This window comes from Oryctolagus cuniculus, chromosome 11, assembly GCF_051225735.1.
Source record: "Oryctolagus cuniculus isolate XC-2025 breed Fujian yellow rabbit chromosome 11, ASM5122573v1, whole genome shotgun sequence".
In the NCBI taxonomy this organism is placed as follows: Eukaryota; Metazoa; Chordata; class Mammalia; order Lagomorpha; family Leporidae; genus Oryctolagus; species Oryctolagus cuniculus.
In genome coordinates this window covers 89,553,225-89,579,237 of record NC_142877.1, presented here as the reverse complement: position 1 = coordinate 89,579,237, position 26,013 = coordinate 89,553,225, and the positions used below count along the sequence as shown (strand labels likewise).

The 26,013-nt window shown below is 36.7% G+C and overlaps 1 protein-coding gene across 6 annotated transcripts in view; it reads left to right on the top strand.

Moving 5' to 3' along the window:
- Positions 1 to 24,351: 24,351 nt before the first annotated feature.
- MGAT4C (MGAT4 family member C) overlaps positions 24,352 to 26,013 on the top strand; it is a 798,266-nt gene continuing 796,604 nt past the window's right edge. For all 6 annotated transcript variants that reach the window (XR_016216228.1, XM_070052672.2, XM_051845736.3 and 3 more), the window contains exon 1: positions 24,352 to 24,671. The gene's annotated coding sequence lies outside the window, so the exon portion shown is untranslated. The remainder of the gene's footprint in view (positions 24,672 to 26,013) is intronic.

Genomic DNA, 26,013 nt, shown 5'->3' with positions numbered 1-26,013 from the left:
GAATATGGAAGATTTTTCTATGTTTTTGTATCTTCTATTTCTTTCTTTAAAGTTTTGTAATTCTCATTGTAGAGATCTTTGACTTTCTTGGTTAAACTTATTCCAAGGTATTTGATTTTTTTTTGGAAGCTGTTGTGAATGTGATTGATCTTAGAAGTTCTTTCTCAACTGTGGCATTGTCTGTATATACAAAGGCTGTTGATTTTTGTGTATTGATGTTATATTCTGCTACTTTACCAAACTCTTCTGTGAGTTCCAGTATTCTCTTAGCAGAGTTCTTTGGATCCCCTACATAAAGAATCATGTCCTCTGCAAATGGGGATAGTTTGACTTCTTCCTTCCCAATTTGTATCCCTTTGATTTTTTTTTTCTTGCTTAAGGTTCTGGCTAAAACTTCCAATACTATATTGAATAGCAATGGTGAGAGTGGGCATCCCTATCTGGTACCAGATTTTAGTGGAAATGCTTCCAGTTTTACCCCATTCAGTATGATGCTGGCCTTGGATTTGTCATAAATTTCCTTGATTGTGTTGTTCCTTCTGTACCCAATTTGCTTAGAGTTTTTGTCATAAAATGGTGTTGTATTTTATCAAATGCTTTCTCTGCATCTATTGAGATAATCATATGGTTTTTGTTAAGCAGTTTGTTAATGTGGTGTATCACATTGTTTTGCAAACATTGAACCAACCCTGCATACCAGGGATAAATCCCACTTGGTCTGGGTGGATGATCTTTCTGATGTGTTGTTTGATTCTGTTGCGTCTGTGTTTATCAGAGAAATTGGTCTGTAATTCTCTTTCTCTGTTGCATCTTTTTCAGGTTTAGGAATTAAGGTGATGCTGGCTTCATAGAAAGAATTTGGGAGGATTCCCTCTCTTTCAATTGTTTTTCATAGCTAGAGAAGAATTGGAGTTAGTTCTTTAAATGGTAGAATTCAGCAGTGAATCCATTTGGTATTGGGCATTTTTTGTTTTGTTGGGAGGGATTTTATTACTGATTCAATTTCTGTCTTGGTTATAGGTCTGTTTAGGTTTCTTCTGTCTTTATGGTTCAATTTAGGTAGGTTATATGTGTCCAGGAATCTACCCATTTCTGATAGATTTCCCAGTTTGTTTGCATACAATCTTTTTAGAAATTTCTAATGACTCTTTATTTCCTTGGTGTCTGTTGTTACATTTCCTTTTTCATCTCCTCTTTTTTTAAACCATAGAAAACCATCTCTACTTTTTTTTTTCTATAGAGTACATGTCCCATAATTTCTTTTTTTATTTTTTATTTGGTAAATATAAATTTTCAAAGTACAGTTAATGGATTGCAATGGCTTTTTCTCCCCCATAACTTCCCTCCCACTCACACCCCTCCCATTTCCCGCTCCCTCTCCCATTCCATTCACATCAAGATTCATTTTCAATTATCTTTATATACAGAAGATCGATTCAGCATATATTAAGTAAAGATTTCATCAGTTTGCACCCACACAGAAACACAAAGTGTAAAATACTGTTTCAGTATTAGTTATAGCATTACTTCACATTGGACAACACACTAAGGACAGATCACACATGAGAAGTAAGTACACAGTGACTCCTATTGTTGACTTAACAATTTGACACTCTTGTTTATGGCGTCAGTAATCTCCCTAGGCTCTAGTCATGAGTTGCCAAGGCTATGGAAGCCTTTTGAGTTCGCCGACTTTGATCTTATTCTGACAGGGTCATAGTCAAAGTGGAAGTTCTCTCCTCCCTTCAGAGAAAGGTACCTCCTTCTTTGATAGCCCCATTCTTTCCACTGGGATCTCACTCGCAGAGATCTTCTATTTAGGTCTTTCTTTTTTCTTTCCCCAGGGTGTCTTGGCTTTCCATGCCTAAAATACTCTCATGGGCTCTTCAGCCATATCCAAATGCCTTAAGGCCTGATTGTGAGGCCAGAGTGCTATTTAGGACATCTGCCATTCTGTGAGTTTACTGTGTATCCTGCTTCCCATGATGGATTGTTCTCTCCCTTTTTGATTCTATCAGCTAGTATTAGCAGACACTAGACTTGTTTGTGTGATCCCTTTGACACTTAGACCTATCAGTGTGATCAACTGTGAACTGAAATTGATCACTTGGACTAGTGAGATGGCATTGGTACATGCAATCTTGATGGGATTGTATTGGGATCCCCTGGCATGATTCTAACTCCACCATTTGGGGCAAGTCCTAATGAGCATTTCCCAGTGACTTGATCAGCTCTTGTCCTGACTGTTGATGTACAATGTAATACTTTATCCATTTCAGTATTTTCTCTTTGTTTTGTTCTAGTACTATTGGTTGAACTCTATGATTAACACACAATTGTTCTTAGGTGTTTAAATTTTAACTGAAAAGTGATCCCTGTTAAATATAAGAGTGGGAATAAGAGAGGGAGGAGATGTACAATGTACATCTCTACCTTTTTTAAACTATCTTCTCCTGGGCTGGAGCAGTAACATCCCTCCCTACTCCTCCATCTTGAAAACTCAATAAATAAACAAAAAATGTTAAAAACATCCTGGAAAAGCATATGTCTTGTTTTTCTGTAACCCCTGCTTTATAGCAACATGATTTTCTTTCTTTTTTTTTTTTTTTTTTTTTTTTTTGACAGGCAGAGTGGACAGTGAGAGAGAGAGACAGAGAGAAAGGTCTTCCTTTGCCGTTGGTTCACCCTCCAATGGCCGCCGCGGCCGGCGCGCTGCGGCCGGCGCACCGTGCTGATCCAATGGCAGGAGCCAGGAGCCAGGTGCTTTTCCTGGTCTCCCATGGGGTGCAGGGCCCAAGCACCTGGGCCATCCTCCACTGCACTCCCTGGCCACAGCAGAGAGCTGGCCTGGAAGAGGGGCAACCGGGACAGAATCCGGCACCCCGACCGGGACTAGAGCTCGGTGTGCCGGCGCCGCTAGGCGGAGGATTAGCCTAGTGAGCCGCGGCGCCGGCTGATTTTCTTTTCTTATACCTCAATGTTTCTCTACCTAAGCCCAACCTTATTTTTGACATTAGGGGAGAAACAAAGTGGGTGGGAATTCTGTCTCTATTTGTCTGTTTCTCCCTCTGCATCTCTTTCTGCCTCTCAAAATAATATTTTTTTAAAAAATCTCATTTTAGTGAAAAATATCTATTATGGTTTTTACAATGTCAAAATCTGCATAAAGATTCTGATAAAATGTGACAAAATACATTTTGGAAATTAAATAACATTTTAATGTAAATAGCTTTATGCATAATAGATTGTTAAAATTTGGAACATTCAGAGATGTTATTTGAAAAGTTATATGAGTTACAAGATGAAGAAATTAAACTGCATAATCAAGTAATGTCAAGGATTTAAAGATTATTATGCAGCTGCTTCAGAATGAGTGTGGGAATATGAGTAAAGATTAGTTATTGTTTACTCCTTTTTAACTCCTTTAAACTTCCATACATTCATGCTGAAGAAGGCAGGTGAGAGAGTAAGAAAATTAATGCAGGCTCACATTTAACTCTCCATGGAAACTCCTCCTTATGTCTTAATCTAGTCTCCTCATTTTGGACTATTTGAATTATTTTTCTTTTAGTACAAATACATTTTTCCACTAAATGCTGACACTGGCAATTGCTTCAGTTTCATGCTCCAAAAATCCAGCTATTTCAGAGCACCAGGATACACATTTCACTTTAGCCCCTTGGGCTTCTAGTAGACCCACAGCACAACATTTCATTACATGGATGGAATGTAGCAAGACAAAAACAAGATGCATAGAATACTATTTGTGTGTACTCATTGCCCTGGACTGCTTTAGATGTAATAGTGAATTTTGTTTTTAATTAATTTAATATGAAAGTGGGAGAGAGAGTGAAAGATCTTTCATCTACCTGTTCATTCCCCAAATGCCCACAACAGCCAGTTAGAAACCAGAAGCCTGGAACTCAACACATATCTCCCACATGAGTGGCAGGCATCCAAGTACTTGAGCTGACAATCTCTGCCTCCCAGAATATATATCAGCAGGGAACTGGATTAGAAGCAGTGTAGCCAGGACTCAAAGTAGGCATCCTACTCTGTAATGTGGGAATCACAAATGGTGATCCAAGGTGCTGTGTCAGACACCTGCCCTTTTATCTTTTGTTTCGGTCTAAGGGTGGAGGTGGAGATCCATATTAGACAATACATTGTATTTGTGTAAATACAAAGTACAAAAGATTATCTACATACATGAATCATTTGTTCTGTTCTGCCTTCATCATGGAATAATGGAGTATCTTTGTCCAAAAAAGTACATTCACTGAAAGGTAGATTTCAGTTAATATTTCTATATTTTTCACCCTCACATTTGTTCCTCCTGATAAATTTCAGTAAATTGAACAAAGCCAATATTTGAGAAAACCATTTATACACACTGGACTGTAAGCTCTGCATAACCAGTCCCCATTTTTTTCTTGTTTTAAACTGTGATCTATGTGAACAACCCTGTACATGGTTTGTGGTTGCTATTCAATATATATTTATCACATTTGTCACATTAAATTCAGTATGATAAATGATGGTATGAGATAAGTGAAAAAATATTTTGCTTTTATTTATTTGATATTTATTTGGTATGCCGTTATTCTTAGTTTGGATAAAATGTTTAGTTTCTTGTTACCAAGGTTTAGGATAACATGATGTATTGTATACAGTGTACTGTGCTCATTCTGGTTCCTATTGACTCATGCAAAAAATGACTTGACTTTGAAGTTAACAGTGGAGAACATCCATGTCTGAGACTGATATCTGTATTTCCATAAAATAAGTGTGAATTTTTCACTTTTCTAAATAAGCTTAGCAGATATCTATAGAACATTTGAAGGATTATGTATAAATATAGATTTTCATTCTACTCAACAAAAATGAGTAAAATTTTCCTTAAAAAAAACTGTACATTTTATTCTATAGGCTATTACTTATTCCAATAAAGCAAAAAAGTGATGTTTTGTAATTAGTATGTTACAACACATAGAAAATATTTTGATCAAATGAGATTTTATAACTTCACTTTATAAAGTTTGTTAACCATCATTTTTAGTCATCTTTTAAAAAATGCTATTTAAGGTATATAAGTGGAATTAGGAACATAGTGATATTTCCCACCCTTCCCTACTTCCTGCCCATACTCCAACCCTTCTTCCTCTCTCTTCTATTCCCACTCTTAATTTTTACAAAGAACTGTTTTCAGTATACTTTATATGATTTATTTTTTGTGTATTCTTTGTCAATTTTTATTTATATTCATAAGGCAGAGAGACAGAAATGTCTCCCATCTGCTGGGTCTTTCCCCAAATGCCTTCAACAGTGGGGGCTGGCTTAGGCTGAAGCCTGGCGTTCAATCCAGGTCTCCCCCATAAGTAGTAGGGACCCAAGTGTTTGAGCCATCACCTGCTGCCTATCAGGTTGCACATTAGCAGGCAGCTGGAATTGGAAGGGAAGCCACAACTAAAACCAAGCAAGCACTCTGATGCAGGATGCAGATATCCAAGTGTCTTAACTGTTGTGTTAAATGCCCTCCCCATTGTTTTATATTCTGCTACATCCTTTAAAAATTATAATGGAGATTTTATTCTGCTATTGCATTCCAGCAAAAATTGCAAAATTTGAATTTATAAATGCGTATTCAATAGCTCTTGCTTAGAAAAGACTTTTGGTTTCAACTAAACAAAAATGGTTCACTATTTATTTTTCTTATCCTTACAATAACGCCTGCATAAAATGAAAAAAAAATGAGTTTCTTTGACCTAGGAGATAACTGAGATTGTAGAGCGAAGTACTGTTCTAAAATTTGTAGAATCAGGGTATACAAAGACTCAGAGTTAAGCAGAAATAGCCACAGCCCTAAGTGGTAGGAATGCTTAAATGGCAGTTTTGATGAAATGCTGGAGACTGAGTGTAGACTAGTTTGAAAATGAGACGCTCCCAGGAGAGGCAAAGTCTTAGAGGAAGTGCTTGTGGAATTCACTTCCAGGAATCCCACCAGATTCTCATGATGAAGAATCCTGAAGATAGCTCTTTGTGAGTTTGGGAGGCATAGAGAAACTTAAGTCTTCAGACTAAAAAGCCCAATTACTTCAGTTTCCTTTATGGTGTATCATTTACATTTATTCTGTTTTATTTTTTATTAAAAATAGTACAAAGCATTTTATTTTTATTTTTAATTTTTTAAAAATTTAAGTTACACAAGTTTTATTTATTTCATATGTACAGATTTAGGAACATAGTAGGATTTCCCTCCTCTCTACACTGCAACCTTTCCTCCTCCTCCCCCTCCGATTCCTATTCTTAATTTTTACCATAATCTATTTTCAGTATACTTGGTGATTGTATAGTTAACCCTACTCTAAGTAAAGGAATTCAACAAATGTATGAAGAGAAAAAAAAAAAAAAACAGGACAAAACAAAACAGTGGAAGAGACAAGGGCTATAAACAATCATTGAATTGCAAAAAGTCTGTTTCAGTCTAATACATTACATTTCAAGTATTCTGTTAGTTACACAGATCAGGAGAAACATTGGGATTGGCTTATTTCACTATGTATAATGCTTTCCAGTTGCAACTATATTGTTTCTTTTCTTTGTTTTTTTTTTTTTTACAGCTGAGTAGTATTCCATATTGTATATACACTATAATTTCTTTATCCAGTCAACAGTTGATGGATATCTGGGTTGATTCCATGGCTTCGCTATTGTGAATTGTGCTGCAACAAACATGGGGGTACAGATAACTACTTCATATACTGATTTCTTTTGGTTTGGGTAAATTCCCAGGAGTTGGATGGCTGGATCATATGTTAGGTCTATTTTCAAATTTCTGAGGTATCTTCATACTGCCTTCCATAGTGGTTGTACCAGTTTACATTGCCACCAGCAGTGGATTAGGGTACCTTTTCCCCCACATCCTTTCAAGCATTTGTCATTTGTTGATTTATGTACATGAGCCATTCTAACTGGAGAGAGGTGAAATCTCATTGTGGTTTTGATTTGCATTTCCCTGATGACTAGTGTCTGTTGGCCATTTGAATTTCCTCTCTTGAAAAATGCCTATTTAAGTCTTTTGCCCATTTCTTCACTCGATCCTTTGTTTGGTGGTTGTTGAATTTCTTGTTCTCTTTATATATTCTAGATGTTAACCCATTGTCAGTTGCATAGTTTGCAAATATTTTCGCCCATTCTGTCCCTAGTCTCTTCACTTTGCTGAGTGTTTCTTTTGTAGTGTAGAAGCGTCTCAGCTTGATGTAATCCCATTTGTCAGTTTTGGCTTTGATTGCCTGTGCTTTTTGGCTCTTTTCCAAGAAGTCTTTGCCTATGCCAATGTCTTATAGAATTTCTTCCATGTTCTCTAATGATTTTGTGGTGCTGGATCTTAGGTTTGGGTTTTTGATCCATTTTAAGTGGATTTTTGTGTAAAGTTTAAAGTAAGGGTTTAGTTTCATACTTCATGTGGAGATCCGGTTTTCCCAGCATCATTTATTAAAGAGACTATCTTGCTCCACAGATTGATTTTAACTCCTTTGTCAAAGATAAGTTGGCTGTAGATGCATGGGTTGATTTCTGGAGTTTCTATTCTGTTCCATTGGTCTACAAGTTTGTTTTTGTGCCTGTACCAGGATGTTTTGATTATAACTGCCATGTAGTATGTCTTGATATTGGGCATTGTGATGCCTCTGGCTTTGTTTTTGTTGTATAATATTGCTTTAGCTATTTGGAGTCTCTTTTGTTTTCATATAAATTTCTGCATAGTTTTCTCTGGATCTGCAAAGAAAATAGTTGGTAATTTTGATTGATAGCACATTGAATCTGCAAAATGCTTTTGATAATATGGATATTTTAATGATGTTGATTCTTCTAATCCATGAACATGGTAGATTTTTTTCCATTTTTAAATCTCAACTTCTGTTTCTTTAGTAGTATAAAGCATTTTAAAGACGAGATGTGCAATTCGGGACATGCTCAAACTGACTTACCTCGGTAAGAATTAGAAACATACCAGGGGATTCGAATTCAATCCCATCAAGGTGGCATATACCAATGCCATCTCACTAGTCCCAGTGATCAATTTCTGTTCACAATTGATCATAATGATAGGACTAAGAACCAAAGGGATCACATAAACAAGAATAGTGTCTGCAAATACTAGCTGATAGAATAAAAAAGGGAGAGAATGATCCAACATGGGAAGTGAGATACACAGCAGACCCATAGAATGGCAAATGTCCTAACAGCACTCTGGCCTCATAATCAGCCCTTAAGGCATGCGGATCCAGCTGAAAAGCCCATGAGAGTATTTCAGGCATGGAAAGCCAAGACACTCTGGGGAAAAAAAAAAACAAAAAAAAACAAAAAAAAACAAAAAAAAACAAACAAAAAAAACACCTAAATGAAAGATCTCCACGAGTGAGATCCCAGTGGAAAGAACGGGTCATCAAAGAAGGAGGTACCTTTCTCTGAAGGGAGGAGAGAACTTCCACTTTGACCATGGCCTTGTCTAAATATGATCAGAGTCAGTGAACTCAGGGGGCTTCCATAGCCTTGGAAGCTCATGACAAGAGCCTAGGGTGATTACTGAGGCCATAAACAAGAGTGTCAATTTGTTAAGTCAGCAACAGGAGTCACTGTGCACTTACTCCTCATGTAGGATCTTTGTCCTTAGTGTGCTGTACATTGAGATTTAATGCTCTAACTAGTACTCAAACAGTCTTTTTCACTTTATGTTTCTGTGTGGGAGCAAACTGTTGAAATCTTTACTTAATGTATGCTAAACTGATCTTCTGTATATAAAGAGGAACGAAAATGAATCTTGATGTGAATGGAAGGGGAGAGGGAGTGGGAAAGGGGAGGGTTGCGGGTGGGAGGGACGTTATGGGGGGGGAGCCATTGTAATCCATATTCTGTACTTTGGAAATTTATATTCATTAAATAAAAGAAAAAAAAAGAAAAGAAAAAAATATGAAAATAGAAATGATATAGGAGAAAAGCTACATTTGTTTTTAGCTGCATCAAGAGCATAACCCATGATAAAAAAAAATTAACAAGTCAGTGTTTGTTAAAGTAAGAAAAGCAACCTAATTTTACCATAATACTAGGTGAAGTAAGACACACAAAATGAAAACCACATGTTGTCTTTCACATGTTGAAGATAAAAAAAACAAGTTACTGTGAATGTGGACTAAGGATTATTAGAGACTGAGAGGGTTTGGGAGAGTGGCGACAGAGGGAGATCAGATATCAAAGTGTAGTTAGATGGAAAGAATGAGTTTTTTTATAGCATAAAGCAGAGGAAGATGGGGTAGTGATGGGGACATAGAGAGGTTGATCACCCTGATTTGATCAGTACACATTGTATACTTGTATATGTGTCTGGAGGTGTGTACTATTATATCAAAAAGTTTTATATGTTACATAGTTTTACTCAGATTAGATTTTTTTTCTATCAGCAGAATGAAACACAATTCACATGATGGGAAAAATATTTGTAAGGCATATATCTCATAAAGCATTGTATCCTAGATATATTTTAGGAAACTCTTAAAATGCTTAAAAAACAAATAGTCCAATTTAAAAATGGAAAACAGATCTGAGCAGATACCTCAGAAAATAATGAATAGGCACATGAAGGATGCTGAATATCCTTTATCATTAGGGCATGCAAATTGAAAGTTCAGTGAAATATCAGGATTCATAAAACCTGAAACAATGACCATATCCTCACTGGTGAAGCTCATTCATTGCTGATGGAAGGGTGAAATGGTGCAGCTACTTTGGAAGACATTTTCTTTTTTTTAAAGATTATTTTTATTTATTCGAGAGGTAGAATTATAGACAGTGAGAGGGAGAGATAGAGAGCAAGGTATTCCATCTGCTGGTTCACTCCCAAAATGGCTGCAATGGCTGGAGCTGCGCCAATCTGAAGTCAGGAACCAGGAGCTTCTTCTGGTTCTCTCATGTGGGTGCAGGGGCCCAAGGACTTGGGCCATCTTCTACTGCTTTCCCAGGCCATGGCAGAGAGCTGGATGGGAGAGGAGCAGCTGGGATAGAACCAGTGCCCATGTGGGATGCTGGCACCACAGGTGGAGGATTAACCTGCTGCTCCACAGTGCTGGCCCTGACACTTTCTTACAAAATTAAATATATTCTTATAATTCAATCTAGATATCTTAATAGTGTTCAAATATCGGGTTTAACAGATTGTGTCCCAAAAAAGCATATTAATCTTGATAGAATATTTATTAATATTGACTTAAACTAGGAACAATCAATATCTTCTTTTTTTAAAACTTTTATTTAGTTAATATAAATTTCCAAAGTACAGTTTATAGATTACAAAGGCTTTTTCTCCCCCATAACTTCCCTCCTGCCTGCACCCCTCCCATCTCCTGCTCCCTCTCCCATTCCATTCTCATCAAGATTCATTTTCAATTATCTTTATATACAGAAGATCGATTCAGTATATATTAAGTAAAGATTTCGTCAGTTTGCACACACACAGAACATAAAGTGCAAAATACTGTTTGAGTACTAGTTATAGCATTAATTCACATTGGACAACACATTAAGGACAGAGATCCCACATAAGGAGTAAGTACACAGTGACTCCTGTTGTTGACTTAACAATTTGACACTCTTGTTTATGGTGTCAGTAATCTCCCTAGGCTCTAGTCATGAGTTTCCAAGGCTATGGAAGCCTTTTGAGTTTGTTGACTTCAATCTTATTTAGACAAGGCCATAGTCAAAGTGGTTCTGTCCTCCCTTCAGAGAAAGGTACCTCCTTCTTTGATGGCCCGTACTTTCCACTGGGATCACACTCGCAGAGATCTTTCATATAGGGTGTTTTTTTTTTTTTTTTTTTTTTTTTTTTTTTTGCCAGAGTATCCTGGCTTCCCATGCCTGCAACACTCTCATGGGCATTTCAGCCGGATCTGCATGCCTTAAGGGCTGATCCTGAGGCCAGAGTGCTGTTTAGGACATCTGCCATTCTATGAGTCTGCTGTGCATCCCACTTCTCATGTTATATCGTTCTCTCCCCTTTTCATTCTATCAGTCAGTATTTGCAGAAACTAGTCTTGTTTGTGTGATCCCTTTGACTCTTAGACATATCAGTGTGATCAGTTGTGAACTGAAATTGATCACTTGGACTAGTGAGATGGCATTGGTACATGCCACCTTGATGGGATTGTATTGTAATCCCCTGGCACATTTCTAACTCCACCATTTGGGGCAAGTCCGATTGAGCATGTCCCAAATTGTACATCTCCTCCCTCTCTTATTCCCACTCTTAGATTTAACAGGGATCACTTTTCAGTTATTTTCTTCAAAAGCTAAAGATGTGGCTGCATCAACACAATGGCACATTATGCAATGATAGAAATGAGTGAGATATCAAAAGTCATGCATGAATCTTAAATGCATACCTCTAAATGAAAGATGACAGTTCAAAAAGTATAAAAATAGTGTGATTGTAAATGTACAACATCTTAGAAAAGCCATAATTATAGACTGTGAAACATCAAGGATTTCTTTTATTTCAGAGGAAAGGAAAGAGAATCCAGTAGATGAAATACAGAATTTCTTTGAGGACAATGACACTTTTCTTTATAATTTTTAAATAATATTTATTTGAAAGTGTCTGTCTCTTCTCTGTCTGTCTCTCTGTCTCTCTCCCCCTACCCCTGTGTGTGTGTGTGACAAAGAAAAAGATAGATCTTCCATCCGCTGGTTAATTTCCCAAATGTGCATAATAGCCAGGAGCCAGGAAATCTATATGGGTATTCCATGTGGGTTTCAGGGACCCAAATCGTTATAACATTATCCAATGTCTTCCTGAGATCATTAGCAGGAAACTGGTTCAGAAATGGAGAAGCTGGGAGTTGAGTTGCCACTCCAATATGGGATATGGGTGTTCCAAGCAACAGCATAACCTGCTGTGCCACAACACCTGCTTTTGTATGTAATCCTGTATTGTTGAATGCATATCACTCCACATTTGTGAAAATACTTAGAAAATTATAGCATAGGTGAACATTAATATATGCAAATTGAAAAAATTTTAAAGGTCAACCACAGGATGAAATAAGAAAGTGGCAAACAGTATAACTATCACAAATTCATGAAAAAAATCTCAATTAAAAACAGAAAAATGCTAGCCCATGTATCTTTGGAAATTATAATCTGTACCTAGGCACTGTTTTTAATTGATAAGATATATTACACAGGAGACATTTATGATCGATTCTGACACCATTGTACGTCTACAATGAATTTAAACAGTTAAATAGATGGGTGACTGAAGGTGGGAGCCAGCATCATCACAGTTGGAGCTTATATATAAGCAAAAATCTGCTTACCCCAAGCAAAAGAGAAAGATTAGCCACTTGACAATGTACGAGGAAGAATCAGTATAAACTCATGGTTAGCTTTTTTTTTTTTTTTTTGGACAGGCAGAGTGGATAGTGAGAGAGACAGAGAGAAAGGTCTTCCTTTTGCCGTTGGTTCACCCTCCAATGGCCGCAACTGCTGGCGCGCTGCGGCTGGTGCACTGCGCTGATTCGAAGGCAGGAGCCAGGTGCTTCTCCTGGTCTCCCATGGGGTGCAGGGCCCAAGCACTTGTGCCATCCTCCACTGCACTCCCGGGCCACAGCAGAGAGCTGGCCTGGAAGAGGGGCAACCAGGAAAGAATCTGGCGCCCTGACCGGGACTAGAACCCGGTGTGCAGGTGCCACTAGGTGGAGGATTAGCCTATTAAGCTGTGGCACCGGCCAGCTTTTTTTTCTTAAATTAACTTATGTTGGTGTGGGGAGGGAGGGATATCATTGATCCTCTGGTTCATTCCCCAAATGAGGCAGTATCAGCCAGGGCTGGACAAGACTAAAGCCAGGAGCCTGGAACTCCATAGGGATCTTCCATGTGGGTGGGAGGGGCCCAAGCACCTAGGCCATCTTTTGCTATTTTCTCAGACACATTAGCAGGGAGCTAGATTGGAACTGGAGCAGCTGGGGCTTGAACCAGCACTCATATGGGATGTTGGATTGGCAGGTGGTTGCTTAACTTGATGTACCCTGTCATGAATAGCTTAGTGTAACTGTTATATACGCTTAATGTAACTTATTATTTAATATATAAATATTTAATTATGTGTATCTGCATGGGTTAGTATAAACATAAGTATTTTCTTGCTCTGTCAGCTAAGAGGGCTAAGAAGCAAGAATATCCCACTAACAATGAGCACCTGTAGCACCCACATATTGTTTTTGTAATACCATTCTCTTGTAAGAAAAAGCAGGATTGCTTGGAGAAATGACGGATTGGATATTGTAATAAGAAAATATGAGATTTATCTGGGGCATTTCATGGTCCTAGAAAAGAAGGAAGTACAGGAAAAAAAAAACCCACACATACCACAATGATGAGGGTGTATCAGAGGGACAATGGACACAGCTAAAGATGCTCCCAGTGGCTAAAACTCGAGCAAGGAAATGAAGAGATACTGGATGATAACCTAATTGTTTAAATATCTATGAGTCAATGATGATCTATAAATGAATAAAGAAACAAGCTGAGAAGACGCAAATCTATGCAGGAGTTTGTAAAAGATATTCCATCTTGATGAGGCTGTAGAATAACTCCCACTTATATGAGAGTTATGGGTGATGGCTTCATTCCAAAAAATATTGCATGGAAAGGGATAAAAGAAGAAACTCTACACTGGAGAAATCTGACACTACTACCAGACTATAAAGGATCACATCAACTGTGACAAGCCATGTCTATCATATGCATCGTTGATATGATGAAATGGAAATGGTATTTTACTGTTACGTTTTGCCTCACAAAGCCTGTATAAGCTCAGGCTCTTCATGTGGAAAAAATTAAATAACAAGTAACCTTCCACCAAATAGCTGACCACCAGTCCTCAAAACCATCAAGTCATTGGAAACATTTAACATCTGAGAAATTTACCTAACCAAGAGGAAGAACCTAAGGAAACATAAATTACATAGGTCGCATTATACCCTTGATAGTATTGTAGAGGAGGAAAGGAATATTAAGTAAAAACCAAAGATGGGCTGACTGTTGCAGTACAGTAGGTTCAGCCCCTCTTGGGATGCCCACATTCCATATCAGAGTATGTGGTTCACGTTCTAACTGCTGCACACTTCCCATCCAGTTTCCTGCTAGTACATCTGGAAAGCAGCAGATGATAGCCCAAGTACTTACGTCCTGGCATTGTGGAAGACTTAGATGGAGTCCTGCCGCACCCCCCACCCGGGAACCTTTTATTTAAGGTATACAAACTTCATGCATTTCATAAACACAACTTTAGGAACATAGTGATTTTACCCACCATACCCACACTCCCAGTCTCCTCCCTCCTCCCTCTCCTTTCTCATTCTTATTTTTTCTAAGATCTATTTTCAATTAATTTTATACACATCAGATGGAGTTTCTGTGTCCTGGCTTTGGCAGAGGCTAGCCCTAAATATTGTGGACACTTGTAAGTGAACAACAGATGGAGGATCTCCCTTTGTCCCTCCCTCTCTCTCTTTCTCTCTGTCCCCATTACTCTACCTTTAAAATATATACATCTTAATTAAAAACAAGAAAATCTTAATATATCATAGAATTAACAGTAAATAAGTATTAGAGCCTTAAATCTGTCATACGTACCATACTAATATAAGATTTTATTATGCGGAAATTGGTTGAGGAGTATACATGAACTATTTTTTCATAAATTTCTGTGTATCTAAAACTGTTCTAAAGAATATCGTTTATTTTTAAAAAACAAAATTTTCCATCTGTTTCAATAAAATTATGCAAACAATCTTGTAATTTTAATATTATGTTTTTTTCCCCACACATTTGTGACAAATTAAGCACTGACATATGCTGTAGATTTCTACAAGGTAGCTCTGCAATGTTAATCACCTTTTCTGTTTTCTTATTATGGTTATGCCATTTACTTATTTTTCCTCCTTTATAATCATGCAATTTGTTCCTGAGAGCATATTAACAATAAGGATATTTGAAGAAATTTTTAAAAATTTATTTGAAAGACAAAGAGTGACAGGGAGAGGGATAGGGATAGGGAGAGAGACTAACTTAGTTCTTCTATTCACTGCTTCACTACCCAAATGGCTGCAGCAACCAAGGCTGGGGCAGGCCAAAGCAGGGAGATAGGAAATCCATCAGACCTTCTAACGCGAGAGACAGGGACTCAAGCACCCAATTGTTCTCAGGTACAGTATCAGCAGGGAATTAATTCAGAAGTGGAGTAGTTGAGGCTCAAACCAGCCCTCTGATGTGGGATGTGGACATCCCAAGCAGCAGCTTAACCAACTGTACCACATCACCCACCGCTCTTTGGGAAAATTTCAACTGAATAGATTTTATATGTGCTGCCAGTAAATTTAAATTCAGAAGGATTGGAGTCATAATTAAAATTCCTATAAGCATATGAAAACTTTTAGAATGATAACTTTCTACTTTATTCATAGTTAAAATGCATAACACTGAAGGACTGACAGTGTTCAAAGCCTAACTTGAGAGCATAAAGCATATTTATGATAATTGTTGCTTTTCCAGCTTCCCATCTTTTGAAATTGACTTGGTGATTTCAGATTTGGTATATTTTCTTACACCACCTACAGTCTTTAAAGTGGATAATTTTGTGCAAACTCCACAAACTTCTGTAGTGTCACCGGCAAATCTTGTTGTATCTTTTTAGAGATCAGCTCTCCATAGTTGGGAACGTTTAGGTAACCTACATGCCTTATAATCCTCAAATCCTGTTGAATCAGGAAAATATGTACAGAACTAGGAAAGTATTTTGATAGTTTTATGTCCCTTTTTTGTTTCACTTGGCTGTTTTCAAGAAATTGAACAAGACTTTCCCAAATACACAATGATTCTTCACTCTACTGGTGAGAATAGATCTGACCTTACTGTTTAAAATGGGATATAGCCAAGCTATTATGAATTTTATTTTCTTAATTTTTATTTCACATCTGCAGCTCCACAGTATATTTAGTGACTACCATATCCCTGCTTTCAATTCTGAAATTTTGTACTGTTTTTAAATTTTCTGTGTCATGTCATGTTTTGCTTCATGTACAGTTTTTTTCTCATTTGATTAATGTTAAGTTCTACTGAATTGTGAAGATCTTATTGTAGTAGTTACTATTTCTCTTCAATGTTTCATTACCTGGAGTCCCTAACATAGCAATTTCATGAAATTTTTAATATTTTTGCTTGGCTAAATAATATTAAGAATATATTATATTACCATGTTTTTATGCATAAAGGCATAATATGGCTATGGAGAAATAGAAATGAATGAAAATTGTCTATTCCATTTCATCTCACAGTGATTTTGAAAAACGAACCAGTAAATAAAGAAAAGGAATTGACATACGTGATTCCGAAAGTCTTATTACAAATTTAAACACGTGATTTTCAAATACTCCCCAAAAGATAGCACATGTTCTGTATTTTATTGGAAACCTACTTAAGAGTGGTTTTCCAGACCCTTTTCACTCAAAATTTGGTCACAGGGAAAAGTACATTGTTTTCACAGTCATCACACTCAGCCAATATACTCTTAGAGTATAAGCTTGACACTATTTTGTCTGATAGTGAACAAAGACTCTCTGTATTCCTAAAAATCCCCATTATCTGTATAATAACATATCACTATTATATCTTTTAGCATTGATAATACTTTTATTTGAAGTTGCATCATTTTGCACATACTAACTGTAATTTTTCCTTCACAATTTGTATTTCTAGCTTTGAAAATTGACTTCAGTGTTTTTGTCCAATGAAAAAACATAGATCATAAAATAGTAAATTTGTAAAGGTTCTCTGATCACTTTGTTTTTGACAACAAATTTGATGATTTATTCAACTCTAAAGTGACAAATACAGCAAATATATTGTTTTCTTTGGTATCTGACATAACTTGTTTGAAAGTTCACTTTCAGCATAAACCATATTAGTGTATATGAGTGTGTGAGGTGGTGGAGGTGGTGGAGATGTTAATTAACCTGATTTGATTATCCAACAAGTATATACAGTATGGAAGTACTGTCATCCCATATGGGCGCTGGTTCGAGTCCTGGCTGCTCCACTTTCAATCCAGCTCTCTGCTGTGGCCTGGGAAAGCAGTAGAAGATGGCCCAAGTCCTTGGACCCCTGCACCGACGTGGGAGACCCGGAAGAAGTTCCTGGCTTCGGATCAGCACAGCTCTGGCCGTTGCAACCAACTGGGGAGTGAACCAGTGAATGGAAGACCTCTCTCTCTCTGCCTCTCCTTCTCTCACTGTGTAACTCTGACTTTCAAATAAATAAATAAATCTTTAAAAAAATGTGTTTGCCTACCTCCAACTATTTTTATTATAAAATATACTCAAATATTTTAATATATTTTAAAATAAGATATGCTGTGAAATACTGTATTGTTTATAACAAAATTCACACTTTCTTAAATCAATTACACCCATTCAAATGGGATTAATAATAAGTTCTTAATTCATTTATAAATACTGTCTGTGGAAACTAGTAATAATTCATGCTGGTTCATTATTCATGTTCCTGTAACATTCAGAGCTAGACCAAGCTGAAACCAAGATATGAGAACTAAACCCAGGTTTTCCATGGGGTGGAAGTTATGCACATAATGAGCCATCCTCTGTGGCTGTCCAGAGTGTCTGCCACAAGAAGCTTGAACTGGGAGCACAGTTAGGACTCAAACCTATGTCCTCAGTTGTGGGACATCATAGCAACTTTATTGCAATCCAAAAACATGAAAATTATTTTCATTTATTTGCATTACTTTTGACCTACTTCAATAATCTTTTATACTTCTGAATGTAGTCTTTCACCTTGATTAAGTTTAACTTTAATGTAATGCTGTAATACTCTTCAAACTATGCTTAGTTCAGAAAAATGTTCTATGCAAATTACTTTTTATTGAACAATCTCATGAATATTTCTTCTATAGCTGTGTTGGATTTGATTACGGACAAGTTGTTATGTCTCTATTATTCCTTTATTTTCATGTTGTAATCATTTGTTAAGTATTAAGATCAGTCACATAAATAACTTTTTCAAGATAAATAACTTATGTAAATTTAAAAATTTATAAAGGATGGACTGATTTTCTCATAAGGAGGTCAAAGTTTTATAATTATATAGCTATCATGAAATTAATCCAGGAAGAAATTAATACTTTTAATAACTCAGTATGGCAAAATAAGTGATCCATATTTTTGATTATTACAATTAAAAATAAATTTTGAATGATAAAATTCTCTGCACATTTATAGTGGTCGCAATTTTGATGTGGAATTGTGCATTATAATACACAGATATCTGTGAGTCCAACAACCAAAAAAACTAAAGCATGTCTGTATATGGTGCTATATCACGAGTGTGCAAGGCAAAATAAGTACAAGTCCTTTCCCCAAATTAGATCCTGCATCATGCTAGCTGAAAAGAGTATGAAATAGCAATATTCATCAACTGGAAAAAAATTTAGTGGTGTTTCTCCTAACATTGGGAAGATTGTTTCAAGGTCCTTTGGAGAGAAGTAGAACCAGGATAGAGAAATAAAAGAAGGGATATTAAAATTATTTTACAAAGGAGAAGAGTAAAATCTTGTAGAAGCAGCAGTAAAAAAAGAGAAGTAGAAAAGTGATTATATCAGGAATAAAATAGATGACAAAAGAAGAACTGAAATACATCCTAACTATAACAAACTCTCTCCATGTGTGTGTAAAATCTGTAGATAGTAAGGAATGGAAGTAAATTACTGAAGATGGGAGAGAGTCAAAGGGAGGGAGAGAGAAGAGAATAAAGAGAATGGAAGGGATGAAAGTAATGATGAACAAATAAATTATAAGCCGAAGAGTCACATTATTATGCAATGCTTTATTTTTTTAACTTTTATTTAATGAATATAAATTTCCAAAGTACAGCTTATGGATTACAATAGCTTCCCCCCCATAACGTCCCTCCCACCCACAACTCTCCCCTTTCCCACTCCCTCTCCCCTTCCATTCACATCAAGATTCATTTTCGATTCTCTTTATATACAGAAGATCAGTTTAGCATACATTAAGTATGGATTTCAACAGTTTGCTCCCACACAGAAACATAAAGTGAAAAATACTGTTTGAGTACTAGTTATAGCATTAAATCTCAATGTACAGCACACTAAGGACAGAGATCCTACATGAGGAGTAAGTGCACAGTGACTCCTGTTGTTGACTTAACAAATTGACACTCTTGTTTATGGCATCAGTAATCACCCTAGGCTCTTGTCATGAGCTGCCAAGGCTATGGAAGCCCCCTGAGTTCACCGACTCTGATCATATTTAGACAAGGCCATGGTCAAAGTGGAAGTTCTCTCCTCCCTTCAGAGAAAGGTACCTCCTTTTTTGATGACCCGTTCTTTCCACTGGGATCTCACTCACAGAGATCTTTCATTTAGGTTATTTTTTTTTTTTTGAACAGCCAATTAATGGAAGATTGATGTTCCCAAATATAATAGTGGAACTTTCTCTCTCTCCTTGAAATTTTGTCAATTTTTAAAAAATATTTATTTATTTGAAAGTTAGGGTGTGTGGGTAGAGCAGGAGTGGGGAGAGACAGAGAGAGCACACGCGCGCACGCAAGAGAGAGAGAGAGAAAGAGAGAGAGAAACAGAAAGAGAGAGAGATCTTCCATTCACTGTTTCACACTTGAAATGGCTGCAATACCTGGAGCTGGGCAGGCTTCAGCCAAGAATTCCATCCTGGTCAACCATGCAGCAGAAAGACAGAGAGATGGATTGAGAGGGGAGCATCTAGAATTCCAAACAGCACTCCAAAATGGAATACAGGTGTCCCAAGCAGTGGCGTACCCTGCTTTGCCAGAATGCCCACCCTCATTCTGTAGGTTTTTGAAGTGTATTTTGCAGTTCTGAATTTAGGTGTATACACAAATTTGCTAGGTTTTAAAGCAATGGCTGCCTAATCATTAAGTAATCTTCCTGTTTGTCTCTGATAATTTTCCTTGTTCTGAATTCCATTTATCTGAAATTAGTGTAGTACCTCCAGCTTTCTTTCAATTAGTTTTAACATATCTTTTGCTATCGCTTTATTTGAACTTGTCTGAATCAGTATATTTAGTGAATGTCCAAAAGACAAGAGGTAGCCGAATATTGTTATTATACTCACTTTGGCAATCTTTATCTTTTAATGAACATATTTAAACGATTCACATTTAAGCCTTTAAATAAGAAGATGGTTTTCATCCTATTTCACAATGGTTACTGTTCCTCTTCCCTGTCATAGCTAATAAATGATGTTTCTAAGCCCTCTACTGTGAAAAGTTGGTGGGATTCCTCAAGATAAAGCAAAGTATTGGATCCCTAAGTCCATGTTGCCTGGGAGTTTCCCATTCATGGTAGGAATGGCCTCCAGCCACTGGGTAAAATTGCCTTCACACAAAGTTACCCTCTAAGTGCTTCAGCCAGGGCTCTGTTCCAGATAAGCAGGTCCCAGCTGTGATTCCAGCTTTATGACCTTTGATGATTCCTGGGTGCTCATTGCATTGTAACTGCAACTCCTTAGTGTGCCCAGAGAAGCTGTTGATATTTTTTTTGTTTAGCTTATTATTGTTGTAATGAGGAGAGTAATGACTTTCAAGTCTTTTCATTTCGGAAATGATACTTGAAAGAACTTCCACTTTGACTGTGACATTGTCTAAATAAGATCGGCGTTGGAGCCTCGGGTGATTACTGACGCCATAAATAAGAGTGTCAATTGTTAAATCAACAACAGGAGTCACTGTGCATCTACTCCCCATGTAGGATCTCTGTCCTAAATGTGTTGTACTATGTGAATTAGCGGTATAACTAATACTCAAACAGTACTTTACACTTTGTGTTTCTGTGTGGGTGCAAACTGTTGAAAACCTTACTTAGTATATACTAAATTGATCTTCTGTATATAAAGATAATTAAAAATGAATTTTGATGTGAATGGGATGGGAGAGGGAGTGGGAGATGGGATGGTTGCGGGTGGGAGGGAGGTTATGGGGAGAAAAAGCTGCTATAATCCAAAAGCTGTACTTTGGAAATTTATATTTATTAAACAAAAGTTAAAAAAATAAAAAAAAATAAAAAAAAGAAAAAAAAATACAAAGAGTGGGAATAAGAGAGGTAAGAGATGTGCAATTCGGGACATGCTCAAGCTGACTTACCTCAAACGGTAGAGTTAGAAACGTACCAGGGGATTCCAATTCAGTCCCATCAAGGTGGCATGTACCAATGCCATCTCACTAGTCCCAGTGATCAATTTCTGTTCACAATTGATCATAATGATAGGACTAAGAACCAAAGGGATCACATAAACAAGAATAGTGTCTGCAAATACTAGCTAATAGAATCAAAAAGGGAGAGAATGATCCTACATGGGAAGTGAGATACACAACAGACTCATAGAATGGCAGATGCCCTAAACAGCACTCTGGCTTCAGAATCAGCCCTTAAGGCATTCAGATCTGGCTGAAAAGCCCATGAGAGTATTTCAGGCATGGAAAGCCAAGACACTCTGGGCAATGCTTTATTTTTTTTTAAAGATTTATTTTATTTATTTGAAAGAGCTACAGAGAGGTTGAAACAGAGAGAGAGGTCTTCCATCTGCTTGTTCATTCCCCCAGATGGCCACAATGGCTGGAGCTGCGCCGATCCAAGCCCAGGAGCCAAGAACTTCTACCAGGTTTCCCAAGTAGGCTCAGGGGCCTCAAGGACTTGGGCCATCTTCCACTGCTTTCTCAGGCCATAGCAGAGAGCTGGATCAGAAGAGGAGCAGCTGGGACTAGAACCAGCACCCATATGGGATGCCATTGCTTCAGGCCAGGGCTTTAACCCGCTGCCCCACAGCGCCGGCCCCAAAATGCAATGCTTTAGAAAAAGTAGCATTAGCTATGTAAGAGGAATTGGTTCAAAACAGAAAGGTTAAATTCCAAAAGAGTCATGATATTATACAATTGTAGGTAATATTGAAAGAAACACTTTCATGAAATCTATAAATGAGCTATTTAAAGAAGTGTAACCAACAGATACAAATAGGATATGAGAAATGAAGGAACAAGGCTTAAATAGTATGATTTGTAGGTATCTCACTTGGCTAAGTAGGTGTATAGTGATACTTTTTATCCTCAGAAATCACAAAATGAAGGTTGGTGATTTTCTATAACTATAAATCTAATAATTTCTTTTTTTCTATCAATGAGCTCTCAATGATTCCCAATTTAAGTGTGAAGTCCAAAAGCGTTAATAATAGTGTCATCTCTCAAGGCTCATCTCTTCCCATGTTTTTCATACTTCACTCAAAACCACAGCCTAACTGAAAAACTTCCACTGAGCCTAATTTAATATGCATGTCTCCTTTGGAGTTTTTGTTTCTTGTGCTTGGAAATATTCCTCATCTTTTTAACCAAGGCTTGCTTGGCTTTTTTCTAAACTTCCTACAATAAGCAATTCCTAATACTCTGAGATTAGTTTGGGTATTCTCCCACATAGTTGCACATGGCCCTCAATGTACCAATGGGTAACCATCATTGCAATACTGTCTAATGTTAGTGTTTGTGGTAGTTGTTAGGTGGAATAGACATCCAGGATTTTGAAGGAAAGAATGTGTGTCTCATTCACTGCTGTGGTTTCCCACTAGATTGAGGTACTCAGTCTCAGTGTACATTATTGCAATGAAGTTAGATAATAAATTGTCAGTCATTAAATATACTTTTATTTCTTATGTGTCTCATATAACTTAAGCACTGGAAACATGGACACTAATGTCAGTGCATGATGATGGCCTTTTCTTGCTTGCTTTCTTCCTCCCTTCCCCTCCTCCCTTGTGCTCCCTACTTCCTTTTCTTCTCCCCCTCCTTCCCTCTTCTTTTGCTTCTTCTCTCTCCCCTTCCCTTTTCTCCTTACCCTTACCTTAATTGTCCTTTAAAGCACACTAGACAAATCTGCTTCCCAGCTGGAATACTGAAGCAACTTCTTTCCAATTTTCTGGTTTTTTTTTCCTTAGATTTAGCTACAAGGATGCCACTTCTGAAGAGGGAGAGGTGTTGTAGACATCTTGGAATGATGTTTTATTTTGTTCATTGTATTTCTTCTCCCCTCCATATCCCTGAGGCAAATGTTAATCTGAAGACCCTGAGTGGAATTAAGGAAAAATTAAAATTTTGATTTACATATTTTTTGTTGAATCCCAAGTGATAATATTATCTTTGTATAAAGATAATATATCTTTATATATAAACATATATATGTATAAACCCCTCTTTTAACATAGAAGACACAATTTGCTTAAATATGAGCTAATCATGCATAGTGTATTAGAGATTTCCATGTGAAAAGTTATATCATGCATGAAATGGGTTTTTATAGCCTTTAAAAAATAGATATTCTTATGGGTGATTATGCTTTTAAGTATCATTTTCTGATCATGTAAAATTGTTTCATATAAAAAATCCCAAATAAATAAATGGAGGTTATCATCTTGAACACATACATGTGTTGTCAGTATACCAATTGGCGTATGTCTGTTTTATGTCTCAAATCCAGAGTATTACAGAAGTGCTTAAAATTTTTCTAACTTATGGATAAAACTATCTTATGACAACACATCATCTGACTGAAATCAGTAGAATTCTAAATAGCTTTTTATGTAGAAAAGAGATAATTTATTAATCTTGATTTTATTTGGAACAACTTATTTTCTTCAGGAGGATATTCAATGGGTTAATTTTTTACTTCTTATGGTCACATATAATGGTTAGACATTTTCTGTTTCTATAACTTTTGTATTTGGCTGACATGTAAAAAATTATGTACTTTTATGTAGAATTGCATTAAAATAAATAATTGTTAATAAAATAAAATATTCATACTGAGATACTGCGTGTTAAAAATAAAAACCTTCGGCAAATTACAAACTACAATAAAATGTCTTTCAGATCCAAAGAGGAAATTTTCTATATATAAGTGATCATTAAGACTGTGAAAAGGAATAGGATTTGTTAACTGAAAACTTTGAATGTTTGTCTTAGATAGAACTGTATATAGCCTGATAGTATGAATTTGAGACTGTAGTTTGGAAGAAGCAATGGTGAAAATAAATTTCATGCCAGTAGACACTTTAAAAACTAGATTTAGCAGCAGTCACATTAGCTTAGATAATGGGAGAATTTTTCTTCATTGAAAATGCTCTCTGTCGCTTAAGAAGAACTTACTGAGGCAGCCTGCCATCTAGCTTTTTCACAGAAAAACAGGCTTGCAGACTGCAGATGAGAGAGTCTGGAGCAGAGACAATTTTAACTTAGCCATTCCTAATTTATCTCAAGCGTTTTCAATTCATCTTCACTGCTCTGTGCACACAGGAACACCAGATTGCCATCCCTAGGGGACAGAATGCAACCCGGGATCTAGAGAGCTGTCACATTCCAAGAAATATTTAAATTGTGCTGATTTTCTTCTGGAGAACTGAGCCCAGGGAATGAAACTCTCCATCAAGTCATAGCTTTGCGGGCAATAGATCAGAGGATATTGCCAGTTTTCTAATGGATTATTGTTATCGGGCAGGTTTTCTCTGAAGGTACGTAGTTATTTTCTCAATTCATTACCTTCTCCTATTTATCAGGTTATAATCTAATGAGCCAGGGATCCAGACCTGGAAAAAAAAAGCTGTGAAGTAGTCGGTATTGGCTGAAGAATGACACTTAAATGCTGCATGTTAATAGGTGAAATAATCAAATTCCTTTACTAAAGATTAGTAGGATACAGTTTGAATTGCATTGTCAGCAAAAAAACGAGCAAAACCCAAACAAGACCGTGCTGCAGGCTGCATTATCATAAGTTCATATTAATTCTCTTGAGGCTTTTCCTTTTGCAGCTGTAACATATAATGAAGGGAAATCATACTTTGAAAACTCACTGAAGCATGTATATATATATATATAGATATAGATGTATTTGAATCTTTTAAAATACTCATAATATTCTGACCATATTTCTCAAATAGAAACTTTACATTAAATGCTGTTATCAATTTTGATATTATTGATGCTTATAATGTACAAACATATGAATGGCGAAGTATATAATTTGGAGAAACTCCAGAAGTGTTCCTGAGAATATTATATTGCTATATTTTGTTTTACTTTACAGATCTTTATTTTTGAACCTGAAAGAATTTGACTTGTTTACTGCTATCATTTTAAATATACTATGAAAATGTATTACTGAACTTTGTTAAGTAAAAAATTTAATACCTTCTAGAATCATTTACCAAAGTAAATGTTAAAAGCTGGCAAAGTTCCGAATATTAACTGAACCAATGAAAAGGAAGAAAGCCCTACACAAAACTGAAATTGAGTTTAATTATGCCTTTGATTTATTAGAACAGAAAGGGCTGAGTTCTGTGTCTGCTTCCTGAAAGTTAAAGATATGTGTGTATATGAGAGCATGGTGTTCTGTCTCAGAGTGAATGCAGGCATAGGATACAAAGCCAGCAAATTGTAATCACAAGGAGTTTGTAAAAGTGAAAATATGTTTTAAATATGGTCTCAGGGCTGTTGATGCACTGAAGTGTTTTATTGCATGAATAGGCTCAGGGAAACCCACCCCATGATTTTTCTTTGTTAAAAATGACTCTTTAAAGGGATAAACAGGTATATTTGACCTGGATCAAAGTGCACCTGCTGCTGTATTTGGACTGGAACGTGGAGTCTGGGCACCCATCAGTGGGTTAATCACAGGCTCGGGAGAGGAAATGGTGGCTGAGCTTCACGAGAGCACTTGTTAGATGTGTTCTAATTTCTTTTGAGCATCTGAGAGACTATTAGAAGAATAAAGGAGATAGAGAAGAAGGATTGAGTCACCCAAATAGTAACTTTAAGTGCATTTTCTCTTATCCTCAGAGGGATTGTAAAAGGCCA